Source organism: Rousettus aegyptiacus, unplaced genomic scaffold (assembly GCF_014176215.1).
Source record: "Rousettus aegyptiacus isolate mRouAeg1 unplaced genomic scaffold, mRouAeg1.p scaffold_m13_p_7, whole genome shotgun sequence".
Taxonomy (NCBI): Eukaryota; Metazoa; Chordata; class Mammalia; order Chiroptera; family Pteropodidae; genus Rousettus; species Rousettus aegyptiacus.
The window spans coordinates 22,763,202-22,786,706 of NW_023416310.1; the positions used below are offsets into that span (position 1 = coordinate 22,763,202).

The window sequence follows — 23,505 nt, forward strand, 5'->3', positions numbered from 1 at the left end:
GAGTGGAAATGAACAAAATTTGACTCAAAAAGTAGTTTTCAATAGGAGCCAACTTTAAACAGCTCCTAATGGCCAAATTTGGAACACTGAGTAATGAAATAAATAACAGCAGTATTATAACTCAAAGAATAAAATAATATTTATAAATATTTCTGTGTTCATTGAATTCAACACATAATGGGAAAAATTCTCTTTCACCTGTTTCCTTGGCCTACCACTCAATAAATTGGTGAATTTGGTGAAACATTAATTATCATCTGAAAATGTAACTTCCTAAAAATTTGTGGCATTACATATGTTGAGCAATAAAAAGGTACTTTTGGGCAAAAATGTTGAACGTTCCTGACTAGTAGCTTCACTGTTTTAGTTGCTGAGACTTAAATCAAACCTGCTCTAACTTTTAATGATTTTCTACTTCTATTGTATTTTCTAGAAACAACTAAGCACCTGTAGAGTTAGGTCGTAGTAAACTACAGTAGTAAAGACAATTTTTAGGGTTTTCTCAATAGGCAGGCACGTTTATGTACTCTATAGCAAAGTTCAGTGTTACTAGAGCAGAGTCAGCAGTTTGGAGACGAGACCAAAGAGACAGCATGAGGTCAAATCACGTAAGGACTTGGACTTTGTGATGGAAAGCCAACCAGAAGGCCTTGAGAGCCTTTTTACAAGGGTACATTGCTACTTTTAATTCAGGGAATAAAAAGTTCATTGCTATAGTTTCAGATTCTGCATTGCAAGGAAGAAACTACCACTTGTGGGGTCTGATGGCAAAAAAAAAATATTCATATTTTTAAAAGTTATAAAATATCTTTTCCTTTTCCAACTATTAATATGCAGGAGGCTAAATTTTCTTCATATAGTTCAACTAAAACAGCATATCAGAATTGACTGAATGCAGAAGAATCCAGGTCTATTCTATTAAGCCAGATATTGCAAAAATGTAAAACAATGCCACTAAATGATTTGGAAAATATAGTTATTTTGGTAAAAATGTTATTGTAACATTGTAATGAAGTTATTTTAAATAAAAAAAAATTTATTTTTAAAAATATAAATTCATGGGTATAACTCATATAAACAGTGCTCTTTGGGGGCCTCAATAATTTCTGAAGGGTATAAAGGGGTCTTGAGATCAAAACCTTGAAAACTACTGATCTACCAATCTAAGATGTCCTAGAGTAGAATTTCCCATTCACCATTAATAACTTTGGAGGACTCCTTGCCTGGTTAACCGCAGAAAATCTATTTACAAATAATTTAGTCAGCCACACACATCATCCTTGTTCCCCCACCAGAACCTTAAACCATAAACCTTTTAGTTCACTGACTTTCAAAATTTTTAGAGGGGAAAGGGGAGTTACCAAGAGAAATATCCACTGAACCACAAAATATAATACAAATAAAAGTGAAGCTACCCTGCTAAAAGTGAGAGTGGTGACTCTAGCCTCCAGTTCATCCATCCCTTCAGCTACCTTGAAGGTCCCTAAGGCAGTGGTCTCCAACTTTTTCTGACACCAGAGACTTGTGCTCCTATGAGAATCTAATGCCTAATGATCTAAGATGGAGCTGAGGTGGAGATGCTAGAGCTGGGAAGCAGCTGCAAATACAGATGAAGCTTTGCTCCCTGGTCCACTGCTCATCTCCTGCTGTACGGCCCAGTTCCTAACAGGCCATAGACTGGGTACCGGTCATGGTCTGGGAGTTGGGGATCCCTGCCCTAAGATGCTTCCTAGAATTACAAAGAATGCAGTTTTAAAATCTCTATTTTAAACTGCTGCTCAAATCTGCTGCTTACAAAAGTTTCAGAAAAAATTCTGCCGTCGTTTCAAAATAATCATTTTCAACTTCACCCTCCAGCAAACACCATATGTATGGTATTTGCATCTATGTAGTGAACCACATAAATTTTTCAAATCTCACAGAGAACTCCTAGACCCATGAGAAAGTCTAAGGATTATTGAGAAACAATTTAAGGACTGGTGAATGGGTGGAGTTAATCTAAAAAGGCTTCCTAGAGAAAGAGACACTGTGATTAGGAAAGCCGAAGTCTTGGCTCAGATGAGAGGTTCAGTTAGGAAGGGCTAAAATGAGGCATATGTCCTAGGTTATTAGGAAAACTAACTGCTAGGCAGTATGTGGCTCTTATGTATTAGAGTGCAGCAGGCTATGGTCAAAAGTTTGTATTTAAGACACTGAAATAACTCTCCATTCCTGAATCTGGGGCAAAATGTATAAGATGAATACACACCATGCCTGAAGCTTTAATAGGAAAACTTGCTTCCAAGACAAAAATTACTCCAGTTCCACATAACCTGAGGTTGACACAGGTTAGGGCTGTGTAACTGTTCAAAGACAAAGGAGTCATCAAGAATTTTAACAGTGAACCAGAAAAATTATTTTAGCAACATTACAGAATGGTTGGAATAGACTATTGGCTGTATAGAAGTCTAGGCATGAGCTAACCAAGGACAATTAGTAAATACTTTCATAAATCAGTCAGCAGTGTTTTTGCAATCTATTTTTAGTGTTTAATGGTATTTTCTATGCCTTTTATGTTTGGTATCTAAGAAGCTAGATGTTTCCAGAGAGCTACCTACTTAATCTTTCTGATCAATTAATTTAAGGGAAAAAAGTGCCTATTAAAGCAAGGGCAAAATAGAAAAAAAAAAGATTTTAATATTTCTGTAATTACTAAAATGAGCCTCTACTAGCTCCCTGGTCCTAGATTAAATTATGGGCTAGTAGAGGCTCATTTTAGTAATTTGTTGTTGTTGTTGTTAAAATAAATACAATGTGATTTAATTACAAAGGAAAACAATGAACATTTACAGAAGTTTAAAAAGGTGACAATAATAGTACTAAATAAATCGACTTTTTTTTGGAATATAATAAAAACAAATTCAGATTTTTTGTTTTCATTATATATAGATGAGAAATCAGATTTGTAACCTAAAAATATGTACTTATTAAAACTATATTAATACTTTCATAAACTATACAAAAAGATGAGACAAATATGTACATTTATAGAACTGCACGTCAGTCATGCTGGATCCCTGTAAGGGAATTCCCAACACGACCTCATTCATCTGTGAGGACACAGAGCAATCCATGTTTAGGACATACACACACATCAATCTACTTGTCCAGCATGGTCTGCCCTCCACTGCTCAATGGTTTCCTTCTGCTGTGAATGTGCATGTCCAGTTGTCTGCTTCTTACAGGAGATATCTACCTTCCTCATCCACCAGCCATTGGAGACTGTCTTTCTCCTCAAGCAGATTTGGCCAGGGAGATTTTCTTTTTAAAGTTGGGGAGGGCAAGAAGTGTTATATTTTTTCTATTATACGTCCTTTCCTCATTACTTTCCCTGAATTTTCTAATAGGTATAAGATGTCTCCAAGAAACAACCTACTCACTGTGTGTCATTTTACATGAGTTCATTTGTAAAAATGTACTCCACATCTCACTAATATACATTCTTTAATCTAACTTCTTCCTTTCTTTGTTTAACAACAGAATAGAAAATATGCCTATAATGAGAGATGTTGATTGAAGGGTACAAAATTTCAGTTATACAGGATGAATAAATTCTGGAGCTCTAATGTTTGGCATGCTGACTATGGTTAACACTGTATTGTATACTTGAAATCTGCTGAGTACATCTTAATTGTTCTCACAACACACAAAAAAATGATAGGCGAGGTGATAAATATGTTAAATTGCTTGATTGCGGTAATCATTTCATAATGTAAATGTATATCAAAACATCAGGTTGTACACCTTAAATATATATAATTTTCCTCAATTATACCTTAATAAAGCTGAAGAAAAAAAAGAAAAAAAAACAAAAAACAAAGAAAGACACTTATAAAACATCTTTTAAAACCTAATTAACTTTCAGGCTATTCATGGATTTTGGTGCATAGTGAAGTAATAAAATACCATTTATCACAGAATCAAATATAAAAAATCATTTCAAAAATAGTAAACTTTTTACTGTCTACTGAAATAAGGAGATCTGTATTTGAAAACCACTAAAAATATATTAGCTAAAATAAATTTTTACTTTTCTTCAAACAATAATTATTACAAATTAATTCATTAAGAACTACCTATACCTACTGCTAATTAGCTATGTGATCTTGGATTAAGTGACTTAATTAATCTATGGGGGGGAGGAGGGAGAATGAAGAGGAAGAATAAATTGGATAATCTGTAAAGTTCCTTTAAGTTCCAACATTCTTTGATTATTAGATATTTTACTAAATTCAAGGAAATTTTTGAGGTTTTGAAGGGAGACAACTCTATGAAAAAAACTTTATGTATGCAAGAGTTTTGAAAGAAAAGCAAACAATTTAACCACTACCCATGGCTAATATTATATGAAATTTATGTATGCAAATATATGCAAATTCTATCTTCAAATATGGAGTATAAATTTATATTTCTTTTATCAGGTAGAAATTCGTGCTTATCATCATTTCTCTAATACTTTATGATAGTTCATAGAGATCATTAAGACAGAGATACAGGAATCAATAACATTGGTATCAATTGTTAGAAATATAAAATCTTGGGCTTTACCCAAGATCTTCTGAAAGTTGGAAACTCTGGGAGTGGGATTCAGCAAAGGACACAGTATTAAGCCCTATGAAGGTGATTTTGATGGTTAATAAAGTTTGAGAACAAATGACCTAAGGCACAAGAGCTCGAAGTGAACTCCTGAAACATTAATGCTTAACCCATAATTAGAACACTTTAAGCGCTAAACATTTCACTTACTGAAAATTAAATGTTTATAGAAGCTTTAAATTAACTATTCTTTATTAATCACAATATTATATGAATGCTCTGGTTCACATAATGGGAGAGTTTATCTGTAATTCATATATCTGATAAGAAACCTGTATTCATAATTATTAAGAAGTCTTACAACTCAACAACAAAAAGACAAATAACCCAATTAATAAATGGGAAAAGAGTCAATAGACATTTCCCCCAAAAAATATACAAATGGCCAATATGCATATGAAAAGGTGTTCAACATCATTACTTATTAGGAAAATGCAAATAAAAACCACAATGAGATATCGCTTCATAACTACTAGGCTGACTAGAATCAAAATGACAAGTGTTGGTAAAAAGGTAGAGAAATCAGAACTCTCATACACTGCTGGTACGAATACAAAATGGTGCAGCCACTTAAGAAAAAGGTCTGGAGGCTCCTCAAACACAGAATAACCATGTGTGTCAGCAATTCCACTTCAAGAGAAACGAAAATATTATGTTTACACAAAACTTGTAAAATGCCTACAACAGCACCATTCTTAATAGCCAGAAGGTGAAAAGAGCCCAAATGTCAATCTGTTCATGAATGGATAAATGTATATCCATACATTATTTGGCTATAAAAAGGAATGAAGTACTGATACATACTTCAACATGGATGAAACTTAAAAACATTTGCCAAGTGAAAGAAGGCTGTCACAAAAAAACCCCCATATATAATTCCACTTATATGAAATACCCAGAACAGAAAAATCTATACAGATAGAAAACAGATTAATGGTTGCCTCGGGCTTGGTGGAGAATGTTGGGGTGAGAGATAAAGGATAGGGGATTTCTTTTTGAAGTGCTGTAAATGACTGACAACTGACTGTAGTGATGGCTGCACAACTCTGTGAATACACTAAAAGTCACTGAATTGTATTCTTTAACTAGATGGATTATGTAATATATAAGTTATATTTCAATAAAGCTCTTCTTACCTGAAAGGGGAAAGGAAAGAAAAGGAAAAGAAAAAAAAAAGCAAGAAAATAAAAACATACTAGCTGTATGAGCAGTTTCAGCAGTGTGCCTAAACCAACTGTTGAAAAATTAGATAGCACAGAAAATAACTTTACATATAGCATTATATAAATACTGACAGAATTCTGGGCATCCATCCTAACTAAGCCTAGTTTGGATTATATTTATTTAGAAATCAACCATCAAAATCTGTTGCAAATGTTGAAACTTCTGACAAAACAACATTTATATCAGGAACATAAAGATATTTTTTAAATACACTTTAAAAAAAAGTATGTCTTCTTCCTAAAATGCTCAACTAATCTCTTGCTTTCAATTACCAGTAGCACACAGAGCAGCAATTTCAAATCATGAGCACAGAACTGAGGTTTTCCCCAGAGATACTCTGAGTACCACCAGTTAAATAAGGAGGCAGCATAATTCTACTTACTGCCTCTGCCAAAACAAAACAAAGCAAAACAAAAACCACTGTGTGATCTGTTTATATAGTTTTCATTTAAGATCTTTTTAAAAAAGTACTATTTCTACTTTTAAAAAGGGAGAAGGATTCATTATTGAAAGAAAAGAAGAACGATTTCGAAGTTCAAAAAGATTAAGCTGTACAGATTGTAGAAAGTGACACCAGTGGGATGGAGGAAAGAGGAATAGACTTCACTTTTATTTTTTATGCATCTGTATCATTTTAATTATTTGAATGCTGAATTCTTATAACTATTTAAAAGGAAACCAAATCTCCAAAATGAATCACAAGGAAGGTCTCAATCTTTTAAGTTATATTTTTATTTTTAAGAAAGCCACAAAACCTTTATGGAAATGCCCAGTTACCAGCATGTTGGGTATTAAATGTTGGCCTTTTGAAACTTTAAACAAAAAAAGAAACTTGTATTTTTGTTATAATCAAAGTATCTAGACTAAAACAGCTTGACACTATGAATTGCTAAAAAGCATTTTATATACTGAAATTCTAAGAGAAAACATTTTGGCTTATACATAATATTTATGTTCCACAGTCATGAATACAGAAAAAAAATCAGAAATTACTTAATGGGAGAACAACGAAATAAATCTATAAAAATCTGGATACTTTAATCACTCTAAAAGGTCAAATTCATTCCATATACCAAAACTATCGATAAGGTTATCAATAAGCGTTTTAAGTTATGTGTTTTGTCAACTTTAAAGTTTTCGACCTAAATACTATTTAAAAGGTCTCTCAACAGAAAACAAAAATCCAAAAAAAGCAAAAGCAAACTAGAATTGATTTATTATACAGACTGTAAAATATCTCTGGTTACTTATATTTTTCCTACCTTGCAAAGTTTTAAACTACATCAGGTAAAACATTAATATAACACAGATAACTTAAAATATAGTCATAAAGATTTTCTACTGGACTCAAGTTTTGGTAGTTTTACAGTACATATATTATGGACTGAGATATTTAATTCCAAATTTCAAACATGGTCAGTGGAACAAAAAAATTTTTTTGCAAAATTAGTTTATAAATTGTACTTTCAGTAACTTGCTTCTATGAATTATTAAAAATTATGAGTTAAATAGTAAACATGTAAGTGTACTATAAAGCACCAACACAACTAAAAACACGTTAGTACACAATATGAAACAACACTGTTATGTAAATTTGCTACGAAATTGTCAAAATGCTTATTTTAAGTTGGAAAAGACTTAATGGAGTATCTTTTCAAAATCATCTCAAACTTATAAACTGAGTGCTACTCCTAGAGATTATTTAACTATGAGAGCAAATTTTCCCATAGAAATGTTATAAATGGAGATTAAATCATCAGGATCTCAGACGTTTAATGAAATTATATGATATAATCATAGTTCTAAGGTAGGAGCTGAATTCTAGAAGCTGGGAACAAAAAATCTATGATAAAAAAAAGAAAATAGGAAAAATATTTTATTCTGCTTTCCAATATATAACGTGGCCTCAGTCAAAATGACCAATTATGTAAACATCACCTTTGATATCAATGTATCACCTTCCTCTTTAAATTTCTCATCATGCTTCCCTGAAATGCCCCAATGCAGGACCCCCACAAAACCCTGCCCCCTCTAAAATACAACATATGTGCTTAAATTATCCATTGTTCCCCTGCCACCAAGAAGACATCGATTTCTCCTGAACAGGTGTGATTTCATTTCATAGATATATTAAGAGAAAGTCACTCTAAATAAACTAATGTAAATAACATGAAACTTAATTTTTGCTAGAGATATTTGTTAACTTAAATAAAAGTATAATTGACAGAATTTCAGAGACTACTACTTTAAAAAATGAAAATGTTTAAAAAATACTTAAGGTAGTCTCTATATATTTGAGAATTCTCCTTACCCTAACCTTAATTCCTCAAAGTTATTTTATGTATGTGTATATATCTATAGCATAATATTCAACCATTTAGCCAATGATTAAAAAGATTAACACATTTGTATCACATTATATTTTCAAGATACTTACTACATTAGTTATTTGAATAATATCTATTTTTGGAACTGCCTTATCATTCACTATATTATAAACTACTTAAATGCATACTCTGTCTTAGTCACTCTTTTCTCCTCTACAAAGCTAATCACAAGGTTTTGCATAGAGAAGTTCCTCAAATATTTCTTGAATTTAACTGGGCTCTCCAATGGGATCAGTATAAAAGGGATTCTGAAAGCACCTTCTTAAGTCAACTGCCTATTATCTAAGAATTTTTAAAACCAAATACTAAGACACAATTAATTTAACCCCAATGTAAATTACTTTCTTGTGAAAAACAGAGAGAACTTTATCTTACATAGCACAACAGACAAATCTCAGATCTGAATTTCACTCTAATTATTAGTGCTATGTCCCACTAGCAATTTTCACTAAGTTTATCAGACTGCCCCATCATAGAACCACTCTGTAAAGACTGGGAGGTTTCTGCTGTTGTTTCTTTGGTTGGTTTTTTAGCCCATGGAACTCAAGGAAACCTCTGTCAAAACAGCAGCTGAACACAAGCAAAGGAACAAAGACTTCAGTGACTACATACACCAAGTAATACAATCTGAAAAAATAGCTTGGGAAAGTCACTAAATAAACACTAATACAGCCTTCAAAACTCAAGAAAAGTACATAGCAAGCCCTGGGAAACAGGAAGAATCTGATTTAAACCACATTATAATATTCAAATGTCCCATTAAAAATCATAAGCATATCCCCACCAAAAAAACAAAACAAAACAAAAAAACACATGCTGGCACATTTGAAGGAACAAAATTGACAGAAACTGTCTCTGAGGAAGTCCAGACATCAAATGAGATAAAAACTTTAAAACAATTGACTTAAATGCAAGCAGAGCTTTTAAGAAAGATGAACACAGCCTGAAGCACCTGTGGGATACCAAACAGAGCAAAACATACACATAGGAGTCCCAGAAAGAGAAGAGAGAGGGAACGGAACAGAAATCACATTTGAAGAATGGCTGCAACATCCCAGATTTGAAGAAACATGTGAATCTACAAATCCAAAAGTTCAATAAAACCTAAGTAGGATACATTCCAAGAGACCTACCCCAAGACTGTCCAAAGAAAAAAAGCAGCTAAAAAAGCAACTCTTCCAGTACAAGGAACTCTCAATAAGAAAAGCAGCTCGTTTCTCATCAGAAACCATAGAGGCTAGCACACAGTAAAATGGCATATTTAAGTACTGAAAGAAAAAACCTATCAACCAGGAAATCTATATTTGGCAAGATTGTCCTTCGAAATGAGGAACAAATTAAGATATTCCCAGATAAACAAAAGTTGAGGGGTTCACTACCATTAGACCTGCCCTGTAAGAAATGCTAAAGATAGTCCTTCAGGTTGAAATGAGGATGCTAAATAGCAACTCAAAGCCGTATGAAGAAATAAAGATTTCCAGTAAAGGTAAAGACACTGACCAATTTAAAAGCTAGTATTATTTTATATTTGGTTTATAATTCCACTTTGTATTTCCTATGGTCGTTAAAAATGCATAAAAAATAATTACAAATACATGTTATTGGACAGATAATGTAGAAAGATGTGATGCAGAAATCTGTGATGACAACAACATAAAAGGGGAAGGACTGAGCTGTACAGGAGCAACGGTTTAAGTTAAGTTGGTATCAATTCAAACTAGATTGTTATAAATTTAGGATGTTAAATATAATTCCCATGGTAACAACAAAGAAAATATCTAAAAAAGTACATGCAAAAGGAAATGAGAAGAGAATCAAAATGGTTCACTATAGTAAACCAATTAGAAGGAAAAAAAAAGAAGATAGTGTGTAAAGGAAGAAATGAGAGATTAAAAAACAGGTATAAAGTGTTTTTTTAAAAAGGCAAAATACCAGTCCTTCCTTATTAGTCTTTACTTTAAATTTAATTGGATTAAACACTTCAATTAGAGGCTGAGATTGGCAGGATATATGGAAAACCATGATCCAACTTGTTAGAATGGCTATCATCAATAAGACAAGTAAGTGTTGAGGAGGTTTTGGGGAGAAAAAAAGGAATCCTCATACACTGCTGGTAGGAATGTAAATGGTAAACAGTATGGAAAATATCAAGAATATCAAGAATAGAATTACCATATGATCCAGCAATCCCTCTTTTGTGTATCTACCCCAAACATTTGAAAATATTTACCCGTAAAGATATATGCACCCTGATGTTCACTGCAGCACTCATTTTTCACAGTGGCCAAGACATGGAAATAACCAAAGTGCCCTTCAATAGATGATTGGATAAAGAAGATGTGGTACATATATACGATGGAATACTATTGAACCATAAGAAGAGATAACATGGATGGATCTTGGGATTATCATCCTAAGTGAAATATGTCAACAGAAAAAGTTGAGAACCATATGATTTCACTGATATATGAGATATAAAACTGAAAACGAACAAAAACTCATAGACACAGACAACAGGTTAGTGGTTACCAGAGGGAGGAGGAAAGGAGAGAAGGGTCCAATATATGCTGATGGAAGGAAATTTAACTTTGGGTGGTGAATGCACAATGCAATATATGTATGACACATTATTGACTTATACAACTGTAATCTATATAATTTTATTAACCAGTGTCACCCGAATAAATTAAATTTTTTAAAAAGTTGCTTCTTTGAAAAAAATCAACAAAATCGACGAACCTTCAGATGATGTCAAAAACAAAAAGAGAAAAGACACAAATAACTAAATTCAAAAATGAAAGTAGGGACATTACAACTGACCTCACAGAAATAAAACAGATTGTAAGAGAATACTCTGAACAATTTTGTACACCACCAAACAGATAACCTAGAATAGATGGACAAATTCCTAGAAACACACAAATTACTTAAACTGACTTAAGAAGAAATTAAAAATCTTAAGAGACATACAAGTAATGGCACTGAGTCAGTAATAAAAACCTCCCAACAAAGAAAAATCCAGGACTAAATGGATGTGCAGGAGAATTCTCCAAACATTTAGAGAATTAACACCAATCTTCTTAAACTCTTCCAAAAACAAGACAAAGAAACACTTTCTAATTCATTCTATGATGCCAGCATTACCCTGCATATCAAAGGCAGGTAAAGGCATTGTCAAAAAATGAAATTTACAGACTAATATCCTTATAAGTATAGGTCTTTAACAAAATACTAGCAAACTGTATCCCACGTTATATTAAAAGGATTATACACCTTGACTAAGTGGGATTTATCCCAAGAATGCAAAAGTGGTTCAATTAACTCAGTAAAGGAATTTGACGAAACTCAACATCCTTTCATGATTAAAAACACCTATAAAAACGAGGTATAGAAAGAAATTTCCTCAACACAATATAGGGCATCTATGAAAAACCCATAGCTAATATACTTAACGGTGAAACACTGAAACCTTTCCAATGATCAAGAATAAGACAAGGATACCCACATTTACCACTACTATTCAAAATTATACTAGAAGTTCTAATCACGGCAATTAGACAAAAAAAAAAAAAAAAAAGAAGAAGAAGAAAAAAGGCATCCATAATAAAAAAGGAAGAAGTAAAACTATTTGTTTACAAATGACATAATACTATATATAGAAAAAACTCCAAAGAATCCACAAGAAAGTTAACAGAGCCAGTAAATTCAGCAAAGTTGCAGAACAAAACCAACAAACAAAAAACAGTTCTGTTTCTATACCGCTGCAATGTATAATCCAAAAAGGAAATCAGGAACATAATTCCATTTAGCAACTAAAAGAAAAACATCTAAAAGAATAAAAGGTCTATGAATAGATTTAACCAAGGAGGTGAAAATTTTTTATCCTGAAAACTACAAAACATTGCTGAAGAAAATTAAAGACCTAAATAGATGGAAAGACATCCCGTTTTCATGGGTAGGAAGACTTAATATTGTTAAGATATCAATACTACCAAATAATCTACAGATTAAATGCAATCTCTATCATAATTCCAACAGCCTTTTCTGCAGAAATGGAAATGCCAATTCTCAAATTCATATGGAATTGCAAGGGGCCCTAAATGGTCAAACAATCATGAAAAACAAAGTTGGAGGATCACAGTTTTTGATTTCAAAACTTACTATACAATACTTCAGTAATCAATACAGTGTGGTACTTCCATAGAGATAGACACACAGACCAATGGAATGGAATTAGGAGTACAGAAATAATCTATACATCCATGGCTAACTGATTTTTGAAAAAAGTGCCAAGTCTATTCAACAGGTAAAGATCAATCTCTAACAAGTGGTGCTGGGACAACTGGATTTCTACATGCAAAAGAATGAAATTTGACCCCTAACTCACCCCAAATACAAAATTTAACCCTAAAATGAACCAATGACCTAAATATCAAAGCTAAAACCATAAACTTCTTAGAAGAAAACTTAGGGGTAAATCTTCATGACCTTGGATTTGCCAATGGATTCTTAAATATGACACCAAAAGCACAAGCTACGAAAGAAAAAATAAAAATATTAAACTATCGAAATTAAAAACTTTTACACACCAGACATTATCAAGAAACTGAAGAGACAACTTTCTGGTTGGGTTTGAATAGGAGAAAATACTTATAAATTAGATAAGGGTCTAATAACGAGAATGTATAATGATCAAAAATTCAACCAAAAACTCCACAAACAACCTAAATTAAAAATGGGCAATAGGCTTGAATGACATTTCTCCAAAGAAAATATACAAATGGCCAAGAAGCAGATGAAAAGATCCTCAACATCATTAGTCTTTAGGGAAATACAAAACAAAAGCACAATGAGGTATTTCACACCAACTAAAATGGCAATTAAAAAGAAATAACAGAAAATAACAAGTGTAGGTGAGGAAGTGGAGAAATTGAAACCTTTATGCATTGCTGGAAGGAATGTAAGATAGTGTGGCTGCTGTGGAAAACAGTACGGCAGTTCCTCAAAAAGCTAAACATAGCATAATAAATGACCTAGCAATTTCATTTCTAGGTCAAAATAATTGAAAACAGGAATTCAAATAGATACTTGACTACCAATGGTCAATTCAGCATTATTTGCAACAGCCAAAAGGTAGAAACAACCCAAGTGTCCATCAACAAATAAACAAATGTATATAAACACACACACACACACACACACACACACACACACGCACGCACAATGGAATATTATTTAGCCTTAAAAAGTAATGAAATTCGGGTACATGCTACAACACTGGTGAAATAAGTCAGACACAAAAAGACAAATATTGTATGAGCCCACTTACGTGAAATATATAGAATAGGCAAATTCACAGAGATAGAAAATAGATTAGAGGTTACCAGGGGCTGAGGTAGGGGAAGTTGGGAATTATTGCTTAATAGTGATGGTTGCACAACATTGTGAATGTAGTTACTGGCACTGATTATACTTAAAAATGGCTAAAATGGCTAATTTTATGTAAAAAATATATTTTTACTACACTAAAAAATTTAAAAAGATATTAAATATATGTACAGATATCAGAATTCTACCAAAGTTTTAAAACAAAAGTTCTGAATGTAATTATCAGTAAGAATACTCCATTACAAATTAACGGGCCTTAGAAACCAATTTACATGCAAATGGTTTGGATTATAAGTAAAATAGAAAATGGGACTTGTCTATATAGAGAAAGAAAGGTTTCAGTAATTATAAAAGAATAACTGTAATTTAAGTTACCTTATCACAAAAAGTCTGTTAATTAAAAACTCAACTTTTTTTTTAATCTCAAAACTTGCTTTATTATTTATATTTAACCCTGAACCTAACTACTTTCTATATAAGAAGACTGTTCCCATGTGCAATTGGGATGTTTTAACACATATGGGTAGATCATAAATTTTTTTTTATCAACAGAGATGTTTCATAAAAGTAACAATTATGTATTTTTAACTATATAGCCATGCTTGCCATATAATAAGCACTCAAATAGTCAATAAAACCAAACTAGTCAAAATCAGCAGGAAAACAGCATTAAAGAAACGTTTTTTCAACATCTTCCTGTTACAGCTTAAAAATATCTATTTTTAAAATGAGTAATCCAGGGTTCCCAAAACCAAAACTTTAAATTACTTCTTTTCTCCAATGTATAATGCTCACCCTCAACTCCAATGTGAAGTTATGAGAATTTGACTGTAAGAGGAATTTCTTTTACTGATTTGTTTTTGTCTGCCTCTGCATTAGCCCAACCTAGAAATGAAAGTTCACAAGCAATCATCTTCATGGCTGGATGGCTGAACTACACAGAGTACTACTGAAGTGCCTAAATTTTCCTAGTTCACTAGTTCATATAGTAATAATATAGGTATCATTTGCATTGTTTTCTTCTGTCTTTATTGTTCTTCATGGTTTCGTACATTAAAGGTTTAATTAAAAGATAAACTTCCAGTATAAAATGCACACCTTCTTTGATATAATTAAGTTTTGGACTTCTAGAACTCACCTTAAGATATTTTTTAAGCATTAAGGACTTGGGGGGAACAAATTACCCAATTTAAGTGGGGAAGACTAAAATTTAATTATCCTGAATCAAGCAATTTATAGCCAGAGATGACACTGGCTGGCTATGAGAATGAGCCTCTCAGATCTCTGTCTACAGAGAACATAATTGACCGAGGGCCCCAGCTGGTGCACTCTGAAATCCATCACTGTTTTTACGCAGAGGCCACACTTCTCACCGGCTGCTCCCAGTCAATGACTGAGCACAGCAGACATATGTACCAAGGCAGGCCTATTCCTGGGAGGAGAGAAATTCCTGCGATAGGCAACTTTCAAATAAGAACTTCCCGAGGCCTTAGTGAACTTTCCTTAGAACTGCACTGCAGTCTAAGACTCTTTAACCCAAAGTTCCTTTCTTTCTTACCTCTCTCTTTCACTTGGAATGACATCTGCATCAGTCTGCTGACTCTCCCTGCATTTGTCCTCATCTTTTTCTTACAAGCACTTCTAACGAATTTCTTAAATGCTTGATTCCATCTTGGTATCTGCTTCTCCCTTGAAGCATTACATGTTTTTAAAAAGTCTTGTCATTATAAATGAATTATTTCTAAAATGCATAACACTTACTTCTCTATTTGCTAAAATAGAATACACTGAACATGACAATTCCAGTGCCTTTTGACTGGTGAAGATCTTACCTAAGATCTACCCAACTCTATATATTAGCAGCATATTCTTGAGGGGAAAGACTCAGAACCACATGCAATTTAATGAATATGTAACCGAGCGCCTGCTATACATGAGTAATATGCTAAGCATTATAGGGAATACAATGGTGAATAGGACTCTATTCTTGCCCTCAAGTGACTCCCGATATAGAGGAAGAGGGAAGCCACATATACAAACTTTAAATGGCAGATTGTCATTAAGTGCTAAAATTGAGGTATATAATACTAAGAAAATTAAGAGATTCATTCTATTTAGAGGATAGAGCTGCAGTAGAAAGCCTTTGAAGAGGAGATGGCATTTGAAATGTACTTTAAAAGACATCATCAGAGCCTTCAGGTTGTACCTGCCTGTAATTAACGAGGACAGTCCAACAAAGATGCCTTCCATACCTGCCATACTTGGCTACGCCCAAAGTGTAAATTTGTTCTATCATAATTCTCTCACAGTCTTTCCTTCCCAGAGTACTGATGGTTTCTTAGCTCCCCTCCAAGAGTTCTCCTCTTCCAGTATTCCCTCTTTCATCATCACCACTTAGACCCTTAAACCAGAAACCTATAAATCAGCTTTGATTCCTCTCTCTCACTACCCAATCTACCTCTAAATCTACAATCTGTCCACTTTTCTCTATACCCACAGCTACTGCCCTAGTCAAAACCACCATCAATCATTTCATAAATTGCTGCAAAAGTCTCCTAACTGGTCTTCCGGCCTACAGTTCTGCTGCCATTTAATCCAAGCTCTACAAACCAGACAGTGACCCTTCAAATTCTTATTTGTTAATACACTGCTTAAAACCCTTCTGTGGTTCCCCACTGATCACAAGATAAAATGCAATAACTTGGCTTTCGAGATATGGCCCCACACTACAGACTAGCTACTCAGGACTATTTAGATGCTGAACTCTTCTTGGAACACACTTCCTCCTCATCCTCACTCAGCTAATTTCCACTTCCACTTAAAATGTCACTTCCATCGCTCCCAAACATAAATGCACACAAGGACAGTCTTCTAGCTTCCTACTGCCACCCCAAGACTATTACTTCTCAGCCCTTTCCTTTATAGTCAATCTTCCTATTAACTGGTGCTTTAAAATTCTTACATTTTTAATGCAGCAGAACCTTTTTTTCAAATGCGACCCTATGCAGAACCCCAATATGTAAAAGGGCCGAGCTTCTCAGCATAAAGCAAGGGGTTTCAAAGCCCTCTTCATTCAGCCTCCTTCTCTCCTACAGCACTTGTTCCCTAAAATCTAAGCTGCAAGACAAATAGAACACCACTGTACTGTATTATACTGCCTATTCAAAGGAAGCAACACAGTAGAGTGGAGCTGTCTTCAAGGTACACAAATTTAGGTCAAATCCTAATTCTACTCCTTATTAGTTTTAAGATGAGCAATTTGCTTCTCTGAGGATCCATTTCATCAGTTGTAAAACTCAGCTGTAAAAATTACCACCATGAAAAGTCAATGGGTAGAACAGAGGTAAAGAAGTACTATACCAAGCATAGTGCCTAGAATACTGGCAATAGCGGGAACGCGATAAAAAAACTATCTATTATGGTTTATCCAGGAAATAATAGGTTGTTTTAATATTCAAAAATCAATCAATATAATTTACCATATTGACAGAATAAAGGAGAACAACCTTATGATATTTTAACAGACACAGAAAAATCTTTTGATAAATTCAACACCTATTTATGATTTTAAAATCTCCAAAATGCTCAGAAAACTAAAAATGGAAGGGGAAATCTTCAATCTCATAAAGAAGATCAATGAAAACTAATAACTACATCACACTTAATAATGAAATAAGACATGCTTTTCCCTTAAGAATGGGAACATGGCAAGAATAACCATTATCATTACTTTGATTCAACATTGTAATGGAGGTCTTAAACAGTAAAATAAGTCAGGAAAAATAAATAAATATCAGACTGTTTCTATCTGCAGATGACATAATTATGTAAAAAATTCTATAGTCTACAAAACAATGATTAGCAAGGTCAAAAGTTACAAAATTAATATACAAAATTCAGCTCTATGTTCATGTATTCATAGCAAACAATTAGAAAATAAAATTTTTAAACAATTTATGATAGCAACAAAAACCAAAATATTCAGTATTAAACTTAACCAAAGATATGTTAAGACTTCTACACTGAAAACTACAAAGTGTCACCAAGGGAAATTTAAAAATCTAAATAAATGGAGAGATATACTATGTTCATGGATGAAAAGATTTAATATTGTTAAGATGTCAATTCTCCCTAGTGATCCACAGATTCAAAGCAATCATAATCTAAATCTCACCAAAATTTTTTGGTAGAAATCGACAAGTTGTTTCAAAATTTATATTGAAATGCAAAATCAAGAAACACTAAAACAACATTTTAAAAGAATAAAATTGAAGACTTACACTACCTAATTTCAAGACTTACTGTAAATCTACGGTAATCAATAGTGTGGTACTGCAGTAAAGATAAATAAATTGGAACGCCTAGAAAGAAATATATATAAACTGTATTACATATTACATACTCAAATATATATTTACATAAATATTACATATATTCATTCGATTTTCACAAAAACATCAATACACTCAAACAGGAAAAGGAAAGTCTATTCAACAAACAGTTATAAAATAACCAGATATGAACATTAAAAAATATGAATCCCAATTCCTATTTGGAATTATGGTATATAACAATCTGAACTGGACCATAGATTATTTAAAAGCTGAAACTATAAAGCTTTTAGAAAACAATATTAGGAGACTATCTTCATGACTTGGTGGCAGACAAGGGGTTCTTGGGCATAGAGGACAATAACCTTAAAAGAAAAACAAAACTGATAAATCTGACTCTACCGATATTAAAAACGTCTGCTCATCAAAAAACATTATTAGAAGATGAGAGGGGGGTGAGGGGGCTGAGTGAAAATGGTGAAGGAGTTAAGAGGTACAAGGATGTAAAGTACAGCATACGGAATATAGTCAGTAATATTTTAATAACTATGTATGGTGCAAGATGGGCACGAGACTTATTAGGGAGATCACTTTACAAATTCTATAAATGTCTAACCACTATGTTGTACACCTAAAATTAATATAATATTGAATGTCAACTGTAACTGAAAAAACATAAGTTAAAAAAACATTAGAAAAATGAACAGACAAGCCACAGGCTAGAAGGAAATAATCATAAACCATGTAACTGATAAAGGACAATTATCCAGGATATATATATAACTCAATTCTAAATACTCTTAAACTAAATACTAAAAAAGATAGGCAACAGATTTCTGCAGACACTGCCCAAAAGAAGATATACGAATGGTCAATAAGAAAATGAATAAGTGCTCAATGTCATTACTCCTCAGGATAATTAAAATTAAAACCATAATGAGATACCACTATGTACCCATGGCAAGGACTAAAATTAAAGACTAATAACACCAAATACTGGCAAGGACATGGACTGACTGGAACTTTCACACATCGCTGGTGAGAATACAAAATGGGTACAACCACTTTGAGAAAAGGTCTGGCAGTTCCTTATAAAACTAAACAGACACTTACTCTATGAGATATTTCTCCTGGTATTTACCCAAGAGAAATGAAAACATATGCATACAAAAAGATTTGTATAAAAACATTCATGGTGGCTTTATTCATAACCTCAAACTGTAATCCACTCACTTGATAAACTCTGAAATATTCATATGATAGAAAAGAAAAAGCTGAATTCTTGATAAACACAACCTCAAAAGCCTTACCAAAAATATATACTGTATGATTTTATTTATATGACATTCTAGAATAGATAGATCTGTCATAGGACGATAAAAGATCAGAACAGCAGCTGCTTCTGGTGGGGAAGGGACTGAGAAAGCATATAAAGAAAATTTCCCAAGTGAAAGTAATCTTTGACATCTTGATAGAGGCTTGGGTTGTATTAATTTGTTAAAACTCATTAAATGGTCTACAACCATGCCACCCTAAACAAGCCCAATCCCATCTAATCTCGAAAGCTACGCAGGGTCGGCTCTGGTTACTATTTGGATGGGAGACCACCTAGGAAGACCAGGTGCTGTAGGCATAAAAATTAAGAGACTGTAAGATAACAAGGTTCTTGCAATCTCTAAGGTCAACCAAGGGTTGCCTTGCCTTAAAAAAAAAAAAAAAGAAAGAAAGAAAACTCATTAAATGGCACAATTAACATTTGAGTATTTCATTGCACATAAATTTTACCTAATAAAAAGAATCATAAAGTAATAACTTTAGGTAATGACAGGCATGCTGATATGTTTAGGGATAAAATATACTGATGTCTGCAACTTATTATGAAATGCATCAAAACATAAGATGGATTGGTGGATAGATGGAGGGAAGAATAAGCATGTGATAAAGCAAACGCGGAATGTAAATTATAGAACCTATGTGATGGGTATACGGGTGTTTACAATTCTTTCAACTTTTCTGTATATTTGAAAATTTTTATAATAAATTATTGGGTAAAAAAAATTGATCACAAGAGAAAATATGCTAAAATGAAGCGCAGTTTTTTTGTCCTATTCCATACATGTTATAGGAAGTGAAGAGTAGCTGCCACTTTATTGGGTAAAAGCATCCTCATTGCTGTGATTTCTGGACCTCCCTGCCACTGCTGGTTTACAGTCTTCCTCTTCACTACATTACATTATCCTTATGGACTTCATCACCAATCATGTATACAACCCATCATTCAATACACCAATTTCAGTGCTCCTAATTATTTAATCTCCTTCATCTCTGGAATTTTAAAACTCCAAAGTATAATGATCATTCTTTCTAACTATAATCCCCTATCTGCTCCCATTACCTCCCTCTTCCAATTTATCAAGATTTCTAATCCACAGAGCCCTCATTTAAACCTCCATTATAAACCTTCCTTGTAGCTTTACTTCCTCTCCATCACCTGAAATACCCTTATCTTTTCATTCCCTACAGCAGCTTCCTACAATCAACTATCCTTCTCTACCCATTTACCTAAACTAATGAATGCTGCTGGAGGAAATCTCACAGACCAATGAATGCGACTCCAAATTTACGGTCTCCACACTGCTCAATAATTCCTTTCTAATTCACTGGCTGGCTCCTCCTCCACACCCCACAGCAGCATTTCCAAAGTTTCATCACACTTCATAAACATCTTACTCATTTCTCTTTCCTCACTTTACGTAAAGGATCCTGACTTTTTATTTCATCATGAAAATAGAGGCTACCTAGCATGAACTCCCTGTTCGCAAACCTACAAACCCATCTTTATCTCCTTCCCTATTTTGTCATCACCCCTGCCAGAGGTGGTACATGACATAGTGTTTAAAAATGCAGACTCTAACCAAATTACCCTTTCCAAACCTCAGTTTCCTCTCTTGTAACATGAAGGCAATAATGGTATCTTGTGAGAATTAGAAAAATATGTGAGGCACTTAAAATAGTACCAGCAAATAGTTCAAGCAAATCCCATGCTTGTTTCTGAGCTCATCTCCTTGTTTAGTATTTCGCCAGCATTCTCTACCAACTCCTTCCCCAAAGGTTTCTAACATATACCAGTTTCCTTTCCCTCAAACAAAAACGGAAAGTGTATTTCCCAATCTTGTATCTCCTTCTTACCACAAAGATACCCTTCATTACCAAAAATAGAAAAATAATCTGAAAAAAAAGTCATTTGTCCTTGTTATTCTTTTTCCATGCTCTTCTATCTTCTACCCTCACACTGAAACTTCTATGACATAAGTGACCCTTTAGCTGTCAAATTCAACATTTTTCAGGTATCTTATTTGACTTTTCTTAGCTGTTAAATCTAATACTTTTCAAGCACCTTGTTTGACTTTTCTGGCATGCTTACTCTTTTCTTAAAACTTTCTCGACTTCTCAGACACTAGAGTCTCATTCTTTCTACCTGACTCCTTCCTTCTTACACTCCTTTACTCACTCTTTTCCTTCTGCTTTCCCCCTGCACATGATTATCCACTCTCTTGCCTCAGTTCTAATGCCAGCCCTATTTCACTCTTACTTCTAATCATTTTCAGTGGGTGGCTTCGAATATTTTTTTTAAAAAACTTTAAGGTACAATTGACATACAATAAATTACATATATCTGAGCTGCACGATCTGTTAAACTTTCACACATATCCCTTTCACATATACACTCTGTATATACCCCCGAAACTATCAGCACAATCAAGACAAATGAATATGAAAGCCTCCTCCCTAAAACAACTACTGACCTTTCTGTCGCTGTAGATTAGTTTGCATTTTCTAGAATTTTATATTAATAGAATTATACACTATATATTCTTCTTTTTTTGGTCTGACTTCTTTCATTCACCTTAATTATTTTGAGATTCAGCCATGTTGTTGTGTGCATTAATAGTTCATTCTTTCTATTGCTGAGTAGTATTCCAATATATGGCTTATAACAGTTTGTTTATTCATTCATCTGCTGATGAACATTTGGGTCATTTCCATCTTTTTGCTGAACAGAGCTGTCACATACATTCATGTGTAAGCCCTTGTATGGACACAGGCTTCATCTATTCTTATGACTTTCCTTACATACCTAGGAGACCCAAATCTAATTTGCCAGATACCAACAACCAAATGCCAGTTCAACAAGTCCACCTGGATAACCCAAAAGGACTTTCAAATAAACATGTCCAAAATTCACCTTATTATGCCACTCTCGCCATTCCGACAGCAGGTTCTCCTCCCACAGTCTCTATCCTGACTAAAAGCATTCAAAGCAAAAACTTAAGACTCTTCCTGCTCTCTTCTCTATCACTTCCCCCAATCACTCAGTGAGTTACTAGGTCCTGTCAATTCTGCCTTTTAAACATCTCTCAAATAAAATCCATTCCCACATTTCCATCATAGTTCAAATGTACTCTTAATTCAAATGCATATCATCTCTTGGCTGGACTAATAAACTAGCCTTCTAACTGTGCTCCTTACCTCAGGTCTCATTTTTCTCCCATACATTTTCTATTCTATGGTCAAGGTGAATTTTCTAAAATTCGAATCTGTTACTCCCCTATTTAAAATTCCTCAATGACTTCTATCCCCTCAAGATAAAATTTAATCTCCTTAGCTTAATATACAAGAAAATTCTCTATAAAGCAGTTTCCTCTCCAAATTCATCCTGTCAGTTCCCATCACGTTCTAACTTAGTCATTTCTGGATGATGTCATTTACCTTTTCATCCTTAGTGCTGAGGGCAATACTTGGTCTGTAGCAGGAATGATATATTTGTGCAACAGATAAGATAGACTGATAGATGCAGTGAAACATTTTGAGCATATTCAGGAACAGTGGTAGTTCGGGCTAGCTGAAGCATAAAGAATATAAAAGATGATGGTAGGCAATCCAGTCAGAAAAGCAGAATGAAGCCACATCATCTATCACCATCAATTCCATGCTAAAGAATGTGCGCTTCATCCTATGCCCTCAAATGACGTCAAAGGTTCTGAACAAGAACGTGACATGTTCAGAAGTGTACTGTAACTTTTGAAATTTGAATAATAGATAAAGAAGAGCTAAGAGGCAGTGAACTCAGTTAAGAGGCTAGCCCAGTAGCCTGGGAATGGGGACTCAAAGCAGTTGGAGTAGGAGGCAATAGATTACAGGAACATGTCAAAGGAGAATGAATCTACAGGCTCTGCCTGGATGTAGGAAGTAATGCAAAGAGAGAACTCAGAGAGAACTCCAATGTTTCGAATCAGTCAAATAAAATAATAAAGCCGTTAATCAAGAGAAAAAATTAATAGTAGGTAGAAGGGAGGGAAGTTATGATTTTCGTTTGGGTATTCCCTCACCCATTCATTCAAATTTTACTAAGCGCCAAGCACTGCATGCATGGAGGATAAAATGAGGGTAAAATATCACCCCTGTTCTCAAGGACCATCCAAACTACTTGGGAAGAGCGCGTGTGTGCATGACAATTATACAGGAACTTAAAATTCATT

General features: G+C 33.7%; 1 protein-coding gene across 5 annotated transcripts in view; it reads right to left on the reverse strand.

The window, feature by feature from the left end:
- Positions 1–23,505, reverse strand: part of SOS1 (SOS Ras/Rac guanine nucleotide exchange factor 1) — a 129,769-nt gene that overhangs the window by 103,265 nt on the left and 2,999 nt on the right. The window contains exon 1 of one of the 5 annotated variants that reach the window (XM_036225198.1): positions 15,193–17,473. The exons of the other annotated variants lie outside the window; for them this stretch is intronic. The gene's annotated coding sequence lies outside the window, so the exon portion shown is untranslated. Of the gene's footprint in view, positions 1–15,192; positions 17,474–23,505 lie in introns of those variants that run through there. 5 annotated transcript variants of the gene reach the window in all.